The sequence below is a fragment of the Mustela nigripes genome, chromosome 8, assembly GCF_022355385.1.
Source record: "Mustela nigripes isolate SB6536 chromosome 8, MUSNIG.SB6536, whole genome shotgun sequence".
NCBI classification, from domain to species: Eukaryota; Metazoa; Chordata; class Mammalia; order Carnivora; family Mustelidae; genus Mustela; species Mustela nigripes.
The window spans coordinates 22410383-22425760 of record NC_081564.1 but is presented as its reverse complement, the minus strand read 5'-3'; the positions used below and the strand labels follow the sequence as shown (position 1 = coordinate 22425760).

At 43.2% G+C, this 15378-nt stretch overlaps 1 long non-coding RNA gene across 8 annotated transcripts in view; it reads left to right on the top strand.

Moving 5' to 3' along the window:
- Nucleotides 1–15378, top strand: part of LOC132023318 (uncharacterized) — a 101923-nt gene that overhangs the window by 53623 nt on the left and 32922 nt on the right. For 6 of the 8 annotated variants that reach the window (XR_009405929.1, XR_009405926.1, XR_009405922.1 and 3 more), the window contains exons 2-4: nt 8081–8456; nt 11119–11300; nt 14955–15034. This is a non-coding gene — a long non-coding RNA (uncharacterized LOC132023318). The remainder of the gene's footprint in view (nt 1–8080; nt 8457–11118; nt 11301–14954; nt 15035–15378) is intronic. The other 2 variants (XR_009405927.1, XR_009405930.1) reach the window with 2 other exon arrangements.

The window sequence follows — 15378 nt, the reverse complement described above, 5'->3', positions numbered from 1 at the left end:
CTCTTTTCTCCGCATCCTTGCCAACATCTGTCATTTCTTGACTTTCATAAATTTTAGCCATTCTGACTGGTGTGAGGTGGTATCTCATTGTGGTTCTGATTTGTATTTCCCTGATGCTGAGTGATGTAGAGCACTTTTTGATGTGTTTGTTGACCATCTGGATGTCTTCTTTGCAGAAATGTCTGTTCATGTCTTCTGCCTATTTCTTGATTGGATTATTTGTTCTTTGGGTGTTGAGTTTGATAAGTTCTTTATAGATTTTTGGTACTAGTCCTTTATCTGATATGTCATTTGCAAATATCTTCTCCCATTCTGTCAGTTGTCTTTTGGTTTTGTTGACTGTTTCCTTTACTGTACAAAAGCTTTTGATCTTCATGAAGTCCTAATAGTTATTTTTGCTGTTGTTTCTCTTGCCTTTGGCCATGTTTCTAGGAAGAAGTTGCTGCGGCTGAGGTCGAAGAGGTTGCTGCCTGTGTTCTCCTCAAGGATTTTGATGGATTCGTTTCTCACATTGAAGTCCTTCATCTATTTGGAATCTATTTTTGTGTGTGGTGTAAGGAAATGGTCCAGTTTCATTCTTCTGCATGTGGCTGTCCATTTTTCCCAACGCCATTTGTCGAAGAGACTGTCTTTTTTTTATGGACATTCTTTTCTACTTTGTCGAAGATTAGTTGACCATAGAGTTGAGGGTCTATTTCTGGGCTCTTTTCTGTTCCATTGATTAATGTGTCTGCTTTTGTGCCAGTACCATACTGTCTTGATGATTACAACTTTGTAATAGGGCTCGAAGTCTGGAATTGTGATGCCACCAACATTGGCTTGCTTTTTCAACATTCCTCTGAGTATTCAGGGTCTTTTCTGGTTCCATATAAATTTTAGGATTATTTGTCCCATTTCTTTGAAAAAAATTGATGATATTTTGATAGGGATTGCATTAAATGTGTAGATTGCTTTAGGTAGCATAGACATTTTCACAATATTTCTTCTTCCAAGCCATGAGCATGGAACGTTTTTCCATTTCTTTGTGGCTTCCTCAATTTCTTTCATGAGTATTTTATAGATTTCTGACTACAGATTCTTTGCCTCTTTGGTTAGGTTTATTCCTAGGTATCTTTTGGTTTTGGATGCAGTTGTAAATGGGATCTTCAATTTCTCTTTTTTCTGTCTTACTGTTGGTGTATAGAAATAAAACTGATTTTTGTGCATTGATTGTATATCCTGACACTTTAATGAATTCCTGTATGAGTTCTAGCAGATTTGGAGTGGAGTATCATAGCATCTGTGAAGAGTGAGAATTTGACTTCCTCTTTGTCGATTTGGATGCCTTTAATTTCTTTTCATTGTCTGATTGCTGAAGCTAGGACTTATAGTACTAGCAGTGTTGATAGTGGACAGCCCTGCTGTGTTCCTGACCTTCAGGGAAAAGCTTTCAGTTATTCCCCATTGAGAATGATATTTGCTGTGGGGTTTTCATAGATGGCTTTGATGATATTGAGGTATGTACCCTCTATCCCTACATTTTGAAGTTTTGATCAAGAAAGGATGCTGTACTTTGTCAAATGCTTTTCCAGCATCTATTGAGAGTATCATATGGTTCTTACTCTTTCTTTTCTTAATGTATCGTATCACATTGATTTGCAGTTGTTGAACCAACCTTGCAGCCCAAGAATAAATCCCACTTAGTCATGGTGCATAATCCTTTTAATTACTGTTGGATCCTATTGGCTAGTATTTTGGTGAGAATTTTTGCATCTGTGTTCATCAAGGATATTGGTCTGTAAATCTCCTTTTTGATGGGGTCTTTGGTTTTGGGATCAGGGTAATGCTGGCCTCATAAAATGAGTTTGGAAGTTTTCCTTCCATTTCTATCTTTTAGAACAGTTTCAGGAGAATAGATATAGACTCTTCTTTAAATGTTTAAATGTTTGGTAGAATTCCCCTGGGAAGCTGTCTGGCCCTGGCTCTTGTTTGTCAGGAGACTTTTGACGACTGCTTCAATCTCCTTACTGGTTATGGGTCTGTTCATGTTTACTGTTTCTTCCTGGTTCAGTTTTGGTAGTTTATATGTATCTAGGAATGCATCCTTTTCTTCAGGATTGTCAAATTTGCTGTCGTATAGTTACTCATATTATTATAATTGTATTTCTTTGGTGTTGGTTGTGATCTCTCCTCTTTCATTCATGATTTTAACTTGGGTACTTTCTTTTTTCTTTTTGATAAGTCTGGCCAGGGGTTTATCAATCTTGTTATTCAAAGAACAGCTCCTAGTTTGTGGATTTGTTCTCCTGTTCTTCTCTGATCTTTATTATTTCTCTTCTCCTGCTGTTCTTTCTCCAGCTCCTTTAGGTATAGGGTTAGGTTGCGTACTTGAGACCTTTCTTGTTTCTTGAGAAAGGCTTGTGTTGCTATATACTTTCCTCTCAGGACCACCTTTACTGTGTCCCAAAGATTTTGAACAGTTGTGTTTTCATTTTCATTTGTTTCCAAGAATTTTTTAAATTCTTCTTTAATTTCCTGGTTGACCCATTCATTCTCTAGTAGGGTGCTCTTTAGCCTCCATGTATGAGTTCTTTCCAACTTTCCTCTTGTGATTGAGTTCTAGTTTCAGAGCATTGTGATATGAAAATATGCAGGCAGTGATCCCAGTTTTTTGTACCATTTGAGACCTGATTTGTGACCCAGGATGTGATCTATTCTGGAGAATGTTCCATGTGCACTAGAGAAGAACGTGTATTCTATTGCTTTGGGATGGAATGTTCTGAATATATCTCTGATGTCCATCTGGTCCAGTGTGTCATTTAAGGCCTTTATTTCCTTGTTGAGCTTTTGATTAGATGATCTGTCCATTTCAGTGAGGGGGGTGTTAACATCCCCTACTATTATTGTATTATTGCCAATATGTTTCTTTGATTTTGTTATTAATTGGTTTATATAATTGGCTGCTTCCATGCTAGTGGATTTGGTTAGTTTAGTTAGTTTAAAATTGTTAGATCTTCAAAAAAAAAAAAAAATGTTAGATCTTCTTGTTGGACAGACCCCTCAAGTATGATAGAGTGTTTTTCCTCATCTCTTATTATAGTCTTTGGCTCAAAATCTAATTTATCTGTTATAAGAATTGCTACCCCAGCTTTCTTTTGATGGCCATTAGCATGGTAAATGGTTTTCCACTCCTTTACTTTAAATCTGGAGGTGTCTTTGGGTCTAAAATGAGTTTCTTGTAGACAGCCTATTGATGGGTTTCATTTTTTTTTATCCATTCTGATATCCTGTGTCTTTTGATGGTGCATTTAGCCCATTTACATTCAGGGTAACGATCGAAAGATATGAATTTAGTGCCATTGTATTGCCTGTAAGGTGACTCTTACTGTATATTGTCTCTGTTCCTTTCTGGTCTGTTACTTTTAGGCTCTTTGCTTAGAGGACCCCTTTCAATATTTCCTGTAGGGTTGGTTTGGTGTTCGCAAATAATTTTAATTTTTGTTTGTCCTGGAAACTTTTTTTTTTAAAGATTTTATTTATTTATTTGACAGACAGAGATCACAAGTAGGCAGAGAGGCAGGCAGAGAGAGAGGAAGGGAAGCAGGCTCTCTGCTGAGCAGAGAGCCTGATGCGGGGCTCAATCCCAGGACTCTGGGATCATGACCTGAGCCAAAGGCAGCGGCTTTAACCCACTGAACCACCCATGCAACCCTGTTCTGGAAGCTTTTTTTATCTCTCCTTCTATTTTCAATGAAGCCTAGCTGGATATAGTATTCTTGGCTGCAAAATTTTCTCCTTTAGTGCTCTCAATCCAGTCCTTTCTGGCCTACCAAGTCTCTGTGGATAGGTCTGCTGCCAATCTAATATTTCTACCATTGTATGTTACAGACCTCGTGTGTAAAGCTGGTTTCAGGAATTTCTCTTTGTTACTTAGAGTTGTAGGTTTTACCATTAGATGATGGGGTGTGGACCTACTTTTATTGATTTTGAGGGAGGTTCTCTGTGCCTCCTGGATTTTGATGCTTGTTCCCTTTGCCATATTAGGGAAATCCTCTACTATAATTTGCTCCAATATACCTTCTGTCCCTCTCTCTCTCTCTTCTTCTGGGATCCCAATTATTCTAATACTGTTTCGTCTTATGGTATCACTTATTTCTCAAATTCTCCCCTCATGGCCCAGTAGTTGTTTATCTCTCTTTTGCTCAGCTTCTGTATTCTCTGTTACTTGGTCTTCTATATCACTGATTCTCTCTTCTGCATCATTTATCATAGCAGTAAGAGCCTCTTTTTTTATTGTATCTCATTAATAGCTTTTTTTATTTCAACTTGGTTAGATTTTAGTTCTTTTATTTCTCCAGAAAGGCATTTTATTTCTCCAGAGAAAGATTCTCCAATACCCTCCATGCTTTTTTCAACCCCATCTGGCATCTTGATAATCATCATGCTGAACTCTAATTCTGACATATTACTGATGTCTGTATTGATTAAGTCCCTAGCCATCAGTACTGCCTCTTCCTTTTTTTTTTTTGTGGTGAGTTTTTCTGCCTTGTCATTTTGTCCAGATAAAAATTGATGAATGAGAGAAAAAGAACAAATACTAAAAGGGTGGCAAAGACCCCAGAAAAATATATGCTAATCAAATCAAAAGAGGTGCAAAACTGGGGAAAGAAGAAAAAGGGGAAAATTTTAGAAATATATATATTAGAATGGTGAATAGAACAGAGCCACCCACTTGATTTGGGGTGTATTCTGGTCTCTTAGATGAAACTACCTCCCAAAATTTCAAAGAAAGAAAAACTTTTATACACACACACACACACACACACACACACAAATAAGGGTAAACACGATGAAGGATGGAATATAACTGTAAAGATGAAAATTTTAAAATATTCTAAGAAAGGAACTGAAAAGAAGTTGGTTGGAAAAAGAAAAAAGAGGAGAGAATGTGATCAGGCTGGAGACTAGAACAAAGCCATGTGCTAGATTAAGGGTATATTTTGATCTATGAGAAGAAATTGTATCCCAGAATTTTAAAGAAAAAAAAACCTGAATGTATACAAAAAAATAAGGTTAAATACAATGAAGGGATAGAATATGAATTTAACAGTGAAAATTTAAAAAGATTTTTCTTTTAAAAAAGGTATTTGATAAGATAAAATAGTTTTAAAATGTTAAAATAAGAAAGAGGAAAAGTTAGGGGCTCCTGGGTGACTCTGTGGGTTGAGCCTCTGCCTTCGGCTCAGGTCATGATCTCAGGGTGCTGGGATCAAGCCCCACATTGGGCTCTCTGCTCAGCGGGGAGCTTGCTTCCCCCTTTCTCTCTGCCTGCCTCTCTGCCTACTTGTGATCTCTCTCTGTGTCAATAAATAAATAAAATCTTAAAAGAAAAAAAAAAGAGGAAAAGTTAAATAGAATAAGAAAAAAATAAAATTTAAAAAAGTTAACTTTGAAAGGCTGAAGGATCATGGGAAAGAAGCCATGAATTCAATGTGTTGCTTTCCCCTAGCTTTGGAGTTCCGCAGTTCTCATTGATCGGTGAACTTGGTCTTGGCAGGATGTTCTTGATGATCTTCTGAGGGAGGGGCCTGTTGCATGATTCTCAAATGTCTTTGCCTGAGGCATAATTGCACTGCCCTTGTCAGGAGCCAGGCTAAGTAATCTGCTTGGGTTCCCTCTCGGTAGCTTTTGTTCCCTGAATGCTTTCCATACAGCTTTGGGGGATGGGGATGAGGATGGTGGCTTTCAAATCTCTGGCCTGTAGGAGGGAGACAAGAGCTCGGGACCCCACTCCTCATTGCCCTCAGAGAAAAGCAGTCAGTCCCTCCCATCTCCAGGTCTCGGGCTGCACTTGGAGCTCACCCATCCTGTGACCAAGCGTTTGTATCTCTGGCATGTGGCCACCCCATTTAGAGTCTCCAAATCCAGCAGATTCCTGCCACGCACTCCCACACTGCTCCTCCCGGAGGAGGAAGGAGGGGATCTCTCTGGATCTGCCACTTGTGGGGTCCCTGCTCAAAGAGCAGTGGCCCAACTGTGCCTTGGGTCATGGTTTAACACGTAACCCTGAGCTGAGAGCCCCCTCCTCGTCTCTGTCTCTGCAGCCAGCCTCCCCACTCCAATACCTGGAAGCTCTGCCACACTCAGACACTCCTGGTCTCTCTATGACCGCATGGGTCCTGAGACTACACTGTCCCTTTGAGGGCTCCACCCCCACTTAGCTCTGGAGTGACTTCCCTCAGTGGAGCAGACTTCTAAAAGTTCCAATTTTGTGCTTCGCTGCTCGCTCTCAGCCCAGTAACCGGCCCCTCCCTCTGCGGTCTGTCTTCCCGTTGCTTCAGATTCATTTCTCCACATGTCCTACCTTCTGGAAAGTGGTCAATTCTCTGTTCTAGAATTGCTGCTCTTCTCTTCTATCTCCTGTTGAGTTTGTAGGTGTTCAGAATGGTTTCATAACTGTCTAGCTGAACTCCTGGGACCTAATGATATTTCAGTCCTACTCTTCCACCCTCTTGCTTCCTCTCCCTCAAACATCAGACTCTTGATCTTAGCTTAGGTCTTGATCCAAAGGTTGTAAGTTCAAACCCCACATTGTGCTCATGAAACAAACAAACAAACAATAAAATAACACAAATATGGCATATTCCAGAGGGCACAGGAGCCAACTAAAAGAGTCCCCAGTGGCCAAGATTAGAACACTTTAAACAATAAAAATAAAGTAGAGCATTAAATTTGCCATCAGGATTAGAAAAGTTTATACTGGGGCACCTGGGCACTCAGGTGGGCTAAGCCTCTGCCTTCAACTCAGGTCATGATCCCAGGGTCCTGTAATTGAGCCCCAGGTTGAGTTCCCTGCTCAGCAGGGAGTCTGTCTATCTCTCCTTCTCCCTCTGACCCTCCCCTGGCTCATGCTCTCTCAAATAAATAAATAAATCCTTAAAAAAAAATTAAACTACACCACAGAATGTCAAAGAGACTAGAGATTGTCACATGTAGAAATAGTGTTATCCATCAGTGCAAAATCCTAAGAGTACCCAAGCAGGCAAATAAACCTTATGTCAACCCTAAAGGAGTATAATCCAAAGTGTAAAGTACATATCCATGAGACCATACTGATATTAATCAGTGATCATATAAATAAATTAAAAGAGGAGAACAGACAAATCCCCTTTGTAGAACTCTACATGATTAATATAGATACTGTGCTCTCAGTGGGATAGACCATGACTTCCTACTCTGTAGGTGTGGGCTTCACATAATGATTTCCTTCCAACATTCAAAGTATGGAAAGGGGGAAAAAGAGTCATTTTGCAGTGGGGAAATCTGACAAACACGACCTCAACCAGGTGATCCAGGCCAACATGAACAGGGACATGTTGATAGTATGTACCCTTCAGTGGCTGTGATGAGAATGACACTTTATTTCTATATTCTTTCTCCTAAAAAACCCTAGTCTAAGCATGAGGAAAACATCAAATGCTAATTAAGGGGTATTCTACAAAATACCTGATTAGTACCTCAAAACTGTCAGTCATCAAAAATAAGGAAAGTCTGGGGAGATGGGTGGCTCAGTTGTTGGGCATCTACCTGCCTTCGGCTCCGGTCATGATCCCAGAGTCCTGGAATGGAGCCCCGTGTCAGGCTCCCTGCACAGTGGGAAGCCTGGTTCTCCCTCTCCCCACCCCCCGCCTGTATTTCTTCTCTCACTGAATCACTCTCTGTTAAATAAAGAAAATCTTTTTTAAAAACAAAAAGTAAGGAAAGTCTAAGAAAAGCCAAGTAGATCCTAAAGAGATGCTTATTTCTTTTACATAAATCTATGTATATTTTTAAAAATTAAACTGTGATTATATGCTCAACCCAGAAATGCCACTTTTTAAAACCAAATAAAAATATTTACAAAGCATACACAATATATGTAAAAACTACTAAGTGTAATTGTTTTTAGAAAGCAAAACATGGGTAACAATTTACCTGTCCCTATATTGGAAGGCGATTGTATGGTATTGCGCCTGGCAGAATTCTAAGGTGAAGCTGCAGTGACCCTGCCCTTGAGTGTGGATGAGACTTGGAGTGGGATGGATTCTGTTTCCCTGATTAGGTTGTCAGATGGCACAGCTGACCTTCCAAAAGAGAGGTTATCCTGAGTGGCCCTGACCTAAGCAGGTGACTCCTCAAAAAGATTCAACTCTTCCTAGAAGAAGTGTGAAGCTTGAGGTGTATTTGTTACTGGCTTTGAAGATGGAGGGAATCACCTGGTAAGGAATGAAGGAAACCTCTAGGGGCTGAGCGGCCCCAGTCAACCACCAGCAAGGAAGCCAACTTCAGTCCTGAAGCTGCAAGGAAGAGGGTTCTGCCAACAATTTGAAAGAGGTTGGAAGAGGACCCCAAGTCTCAGATGAGGGGGGCGGCCCTGGGAGACTGTGAGCAGAGGAGCAGCCACACTGTGCCAGACTCCTGAACACAAAAACCGTGAGGTAACAGCTTTGTATCATTTAACCTGCGAATTCAGTGGCAATTGGGTTACACAGCCGTAGTCAGCACAGGTCTGTCCCGGCTGTGGAGCACGATGCCGCCAGTCAGACCAGGGGGAAACCCACGATTACTGCTGGAAAGTTGGAAAAATTACCTGTCGCATGATCCTGTCTTCGTGAAACTAAGAAGTCTGTGAATGGCAGAAAAGTCTGGGATGATAACACTGAAATGCTAGCTCAGGGGCGGGATTTAGCAGAAGGAACTTCCGGTTGTTAACATACACTTCTTTGGTGCTACAGAGTTTGTTTTGGTAGAGGGTGGTTCTTAATTTATTTACAAGGAGCCTGCACTTTGTTTCTAATTAAAAAGACAAACCAAAAAAAAAGACAAACCAAATCGAACTAACAACCCTCTGCTGACCCTGAGAATCAGGACCAAACTCCTTACAGAGGCCCCTCTGGATCTAGCGTCACTGACCTCCAGTCCAGGCCTCCCCTGCCACCTCCCCCTCCTCTCTGTCCAGTCCCACCTGCACCTGAAGCTCCAGCTCCACGGCCTCCCTGTGCTCTGCCTTCTGGACTTAAGATTTACTCTTCTTCCTTTATGCCATTCTTTCCCTCTTTTCTTTGAGGGGCCCACTTGCCCTTTGTGGCTGGTGCTTTCTGACATACTCTCTTCCCTGTTTTTTTGGCACCATAACTTCATTCTTTCCTTTTTGACCCTCTTTGCCAACTCCATTTTTTCTCCCTGGTCTTTAGGTTAGTCCTTGGCCTCCTGTTCCTTCTGTCTGGGCAAGCTCCTTCCCATCCACTGTTCCAGTTCCATCACTCTGCCTCAAATGGCACACATTCCTCTCTACCCCAGACATGCCTCTGCGCACAACACTCAGAGAGCCTTCTTTAGAACAAGCCCCCAGACTTCCCCAGGACACACAGAGCCTCACTAGATGACACCGCTGTCCTTCCCACTGTGCAAGACCGAGATCTGGCTTATCCCCTCTCTACAACCCACACACTTCTCTCTTTCTTTTTTTTATTTTTTTAAGTTTTTGGGTTTTGTTTTTTAAGATTTTATTTGCTTATTTGACACACGGAAAGAGTACAAGCAAGGGAGTGGCAGGAAGAGGGAGAAGCAAGCAAGCTCCTGCTGAACAGACAGCCTGACATGGGACTCGATCCCAGGACCCTGGGATCATGACCTGAGCCAAAGGCAGATGTTTAATTTACTGAGCCACCCAACGCCCCCCCATACACTTTATTGCACTGCTCCTCCCTTCTCATCTGATTGCCCCAGCAAGTGCCCTGCACCCCTTCCAGAAGCCTCTTAAAAACAACTCTGATGAGACACCTGGCTGGCTTAGTCGGGAGAGCATGCAACTTTTGATAACAGGATTGAAAGTTCAAGCCCCCACATTGAGCACAGAGCCTACTTTAAAAAACATAGACCCTGATACTACTATTGAAAATCCTTCAAAGATCTCCCCTGGCTCTAGGGATGACAACCACATACTTTGAGTTCAGACTCAGCTTATCCTAACCTGAACTCACATCTCCTCTTGCCCTCTGCACTCCAGCCTCTCTGGTCTGTCAGTGCTTCCCTCAAAATGGCCTTGCTTCCAGGGCTCCTTCCATGCTAGTCCGGCCTGAACATGCCCTCCTAGTAGCCTGCCCTGGCTGCTAGTTGGTGCCCAGTTACCACCTCTGTTTCTGGTCTCAGAAATCACACTCCTCAAGGGATGCCTGGGTGGCTCAGTTGGTTAAGCCTCTGACTCAATCTCAACTCACATCTTGATCTCAGGGTTGGGGGATCAAGCCCAGTGTTGGCCTCCATGCTCAGTGCAGAGTCTGCTTGGGGTTCTCTCTCTTTCCCTCTCCTCCTCCCCCATTTGCATGTGTGCAGGCATTTGCACACACTCTCTCTAATAAATAAATAAAATCTTTTAAAAAAATTAAAAATCACACTCCTCAAGTGAGCTTTCCTGATGCCCAGACTAGACCAAGCCCCTGATGTGGGCACTCAGAGCCTCCTTTCCTTTCCCCCATAGCCCTTCTTACACTTTGCCACAAAGGTTTGTGTGATTATGGATTCACTAGACCTAGGGACTGGGCCTGCTTTCTTCCTATTGTATTCCCCAGACCTAGCAAGGTTAGGCACTCAATGAATAGGAACGTAAAAGTTGAGGGAGAAGAGATCGAATAAAAGGGAGAAAGTACGTGGAGTAAAGAATAGTTTGGTGTGGCTGGGATGCAGGCTCTAGGGCGATAGAGCTGGAAAGCCCAGCTGATGTCAGAATGGGACGCATGCAGATACCAGACGAAGGAATTCAGGCTTTTTGTGAACCAAGGATGTAGGCTAAGCTTCCTGAGCAGGGCAGCAGTTACGTGATCAGTTCAGTGGGGAATCAGTGGGATGACCTAGTACATTCTGAAAGCCTTTGATAACCAGTTTGAATTGATACTGGCTATGAACAAGGAATTTGGGGGCGGATTATATTTTCTGTCGATATTACTGCTGTAAGTGACACTGGAAGAATTGCCACTCAGAGGTCATAGTGCTTTATGCGTGAGCTCATCAGGATGCAAAGGGCTGTGATCATAGGCAGCAGAGCATTTCTGCATCCTGTTTAAAACAGCAAGGAATCTAAGCAACATTTTTTTGGTTCAGTTTTTTAAAAAATAGGTGTTTACTGAAGTAAGCAAGGATTTGTGGCTGTTTGGAGCTGGAGTGGCAGATGGAACCAACTTGGAGTCTGGGGCAGAAGTATGAGTTACAACCCAGAGGCTGCTGCATGATGCCTAGACATCACACAGGCCACCTCCACACTAGGAGAGCTGAGCAGGTCTCAGGTAAAGGGTCCCTGATCACTGAGTGATTAGGCTTGCAAGAGAACATACTCTCACTGGTGGGGAGGCCTTGGTGGAGATTTTAGCTTCAAAAGCCAGGCTGGGATTACTCAGTTGCTATTCCCTCTACCTCCTGAGGGACCCTAAGTTGTATTTAAGCAGGCCCATGTCCCTACCTATCACTGAGTATGCCAGAGGAAGTCAGACATGTCTCTGCCTAAGCTATAAAGAACTAATTAACCACACTTAATAGCCCATAATTTGTTATTTCTGCATTTTAGTCCCAAGGTTCTCTCCTAAGTTATTACCCAGGAAGAAACATAAAACTGTATTTCATAGAAACAAAGAAAGTGAACTTTTTTTTTTTTTTTTTTTTGCTTTATCTCCAAAGCAGTGGATCGTCGTTGGAAATGAGGCTCATTCCCAGAGATGGGAAAGAATGCTGCTCCAGGTTCCCCATCATTATGACACAAGTGTACAGATAGGACCAGCTACATAATCTGTGGGACCTAGTGCTAAATAAAGATGTGGGCCCCTCATTAAATACAGTAGGAATTTCAAGCCTGTAATAGAAGACCATTAAAGCAGGGGCAGGGCCCTTCTGAGCGTGGGGAGGCAGAGGCTGCTCCCACAGAATGATTTGAGCACTAGGATGATGAAGGGGCTTTGCCTGAAGGAACTCAGCAGCCTTAGTAGGGAAGGAAGTGTCAGTCAGAAAAGATCCGGTGAAAGCACGTGGCAGCCATGGGGCCACTTCTGTGAGAGTGATTGGTATGGCTAAGGACAGCATTCTCTCGGCAGTCCTGGGTCATGTTCTGCTTGGGGTTTGGATATCAGAGGGACCAAGGATCAGAAAAGAATCAGGGTGCCTTTGGACATCAGAAGGAAGGGGTGATGAATGGGTATAGAGAACACAGGGATTGAGGAGGCATGGTTTTCGTTTAATCAGCCAATTTTTTTAACTGAAGTAGAATGTATCAAATTTAAGTGAATGATTCTTTCCCTTAAACTTCCTTCTCCCTTTTCTCCATCTTGGTAGGTCATCTGGGTGGGTCACTATTCACCCAGTTGATCAAGACAGAAACCAGGAGGGGCGCTTGGGTGGCTCAGTTGGTTAAGTGACTGCCTTCAGATCAGGTGGTGATCCTGGAGTCCCAGGATCGAGTCCTGCATCAGGCTCCCAGCCCAACGGGGAGTCTGCTTCTCTCTCTGACCTTCTCCCCTCTCATGCTCTCTCTCTCTCTTTTTTTTTTTTTTTTTTTAAGATTTTATTTATTTATTTATTTATTTGACAGAGAGACATCACAAGTAGGCAGAGAGGCAGACAGAGAGAGAGAGAGGAGGAAGCAGGCTCCCCGCCGAGCAGAGAGCCCGATGCGGGACTCGATCCCAGGACCCTGAGATCACGACCCGAGCCGAATGCAGCGGCTTAACCCACTGTGCCACCCAGGCACCCTCTCTCTCTCTTAAGTAAATAAAATCTTAAAAAAAAAAAAAAAAGAAAAGAAAAGAAACCAGGAGCCATCTTTGATTCCTCCTCCTTTATCTCAGTACCATGTACTAAGTCCCATTAGTTCTAGTTGTACTGGTACCTCCTGAGCCCATACATCCACTTCTCTCCATATCCTGATGCGCTCATCTTTTCTGGCCATGACTATGACAACAGCCTTTAATTTTTAATTAAGTTGGCTTTTTTTTTTTTAAAGATTTTATTTATTTATTTGACAGAGAGAGATCACACGTAGGCAGAGAGGCAGGCAGAGAGAGAGGAAGAAGCAGGTTCCCTGCCAAGCAGAGAGCCCAGTGCGGAGCTCAATCCCAGGACCCTGGGATCATGACCTGAGCCGAAGGCAGCGGCTGAGCCACCCAGGTGCCCCTAATTAGAATGGCTTTTAAATCATGCTGACTTGAGTTTAAGTCCTCATTCTGCCACCTGTTAACTAGGTGACCTTGAATGGGGCTCTGAAGCTTTTTGAGCCTCAGTTTCCTCATCTGAAAAATGGGGACAATATACCTAACTTAAAGGGTCATTGTCAGGACTAAATGAAATGATGCCAGTGGCTTAGCACACAGTATGTACTCGATGAATCAGCATCTTCCTTCTCTTTCCCTCATCCTTCAGGCCTCAGTTTAAACATTACTTCCTTAGGTCCCCCTCTCTTGATTTGCCACAGGCTCAGTGCAGGTTCCCAGCAATGCAACGTTCCTCTGCAACGTTCATCACACTTACCTGTCTTCTCTCAACTCTCCTTTCCATCAGGACAAGGATCCTGTTTTCTTATGCCTAATGAGGTGCCTGACAAGGGTTAGAAACTCCCATTTTGTTATTTGACTAGAATCCTCCTACATAATCAAAGGTTCCCGCCCGTGGATACACCAAGGCTGCACCTGTATGCGTAGCAACTCCACTGAGAATGTTCTGAAGACTAGCAGAACAGCTCTTCCACAGCTAAAGATAGAAAGAAAGCCACATGGAGAAGAGTAGGAGGGGCAAAGGCATGTTCTAGTTGGGACCCATAACCCTGGTACAGTGACTCACTAGTGGGAGGGATATCACAGGCACAGAGATCGTCCCTCAGAAGTGAGGGGTTCAAACCCTGCCCCCTCATCAGGCACCTCGAGCTATGGAGATCTGCACTGGGAAGAGGAACCCTCATAACATCTGGCTGTAAAAAAATCAGTGGTGTGTAACTTCAGGAGCTCTGAAAATTAGCAGGGCTGATCAGAAGAACTGGAGGGCTGTGGGAAAGTGAGAGTCCACTTTTAAAGGGCCCATGTACAAGCTCACTTGCCCTAAGACTCAGCACAGAGGCAGCAGTTTAAAAAGTGCCTGTGCCATATGGGAAGGAGATTTATTGACTAATTTATTTTAATTGTTTATTTTAGGGTCACCTAAGTGGCTCAGTTGGTTAAGCATCTGCCTCAGGCTCAGGTCATTATCTTGGAGCCCTGGGATCAAGCCCCAAGTCAGGCTCCCTGCTTAGTGGGGAGCTTGCTTCTTCTTCTCCCTTGGCCCCTCCCCCCTGCTCATGTTCAAATAAATAAAAATTTTTTAAAAAGAAATTTTTTCTTTTAAGTAAACTCTACACCACACATGGGGCTCCAACTCACAGCCCTCAGATCAAGAGTCTTGTGCCCTATGACTAACTAATTTTAGGGTGAGGGCATGGGCTAAAGGACAAGGATCTGTCGGGGCTTTCTCTGAGAATGGAAGCACTGGCAGGCACCCCATTTCTTTCCGTCCCTCTGTCTAGCTGGCCTAATGCTAGACAGATCCACTAGAGGGGAATCCATAATAGCAGATTAGATAGTGCAGAAGAATGCATCAGCAATCTGGAAGACAGGGTAGTAGATGTCATCCAAGCTGAATGGCCAAAAGAAAAAATATATATATTTTTTAAGATTTTATTTAGGGGCAGCATGCAGAGGGAGAGGGAGAGAGAGAACCTCCAGCAGACTCTGCTCTGAGCACAGAACCCAATGTGGGACTTGATCTCAAGACCCTGAGATCATGACCTGAGGCAAAATCAAGAGTCTGACTGTAGTTGCTGAATATGAAGTGTTTCATGTTGGGAACCTCCTGGTTGGAGATGGCCAGGAGTTTCTGTCACCCCTGGAAAGACCTGATCTATTTCTCTCTTCTCTCTGGTTTGGCAGAGTAGACATGCTGTTGCCTTCAAGCATGGTCCAGACAAGGATTCCTGCCGCCTCCCACCTTGGACTACACTGGAAAGCTGGTAAGGTGTGGCGAGTCTGTCAGAGTAGGCATTCAGTGTCACTTGCAGAGCCACTAGGCTGTAAAACATGGTTTTCTTCATGGAACAACAGCCTTGTGGTTTGATTGGACAAACATCTCCATAAGTGAGAAATTAAAGCAGAGTACAGTGGTCAAGACCACACCCTAAATAAGCAGCTAAGGGGGCTAGTTCACAAGTCCCACAGTCTCTGGGTCTGGGCCACCTAGGGCTCCACACACATCAACACCAGACCGTGTCTTCTTCAGGCTAAGAGCTATCTTGACCCTTCATGGAGTTGGTGTCTACTGCCAACAGATTTGTCTCTGTGCGAGAGGTCGAAGGCT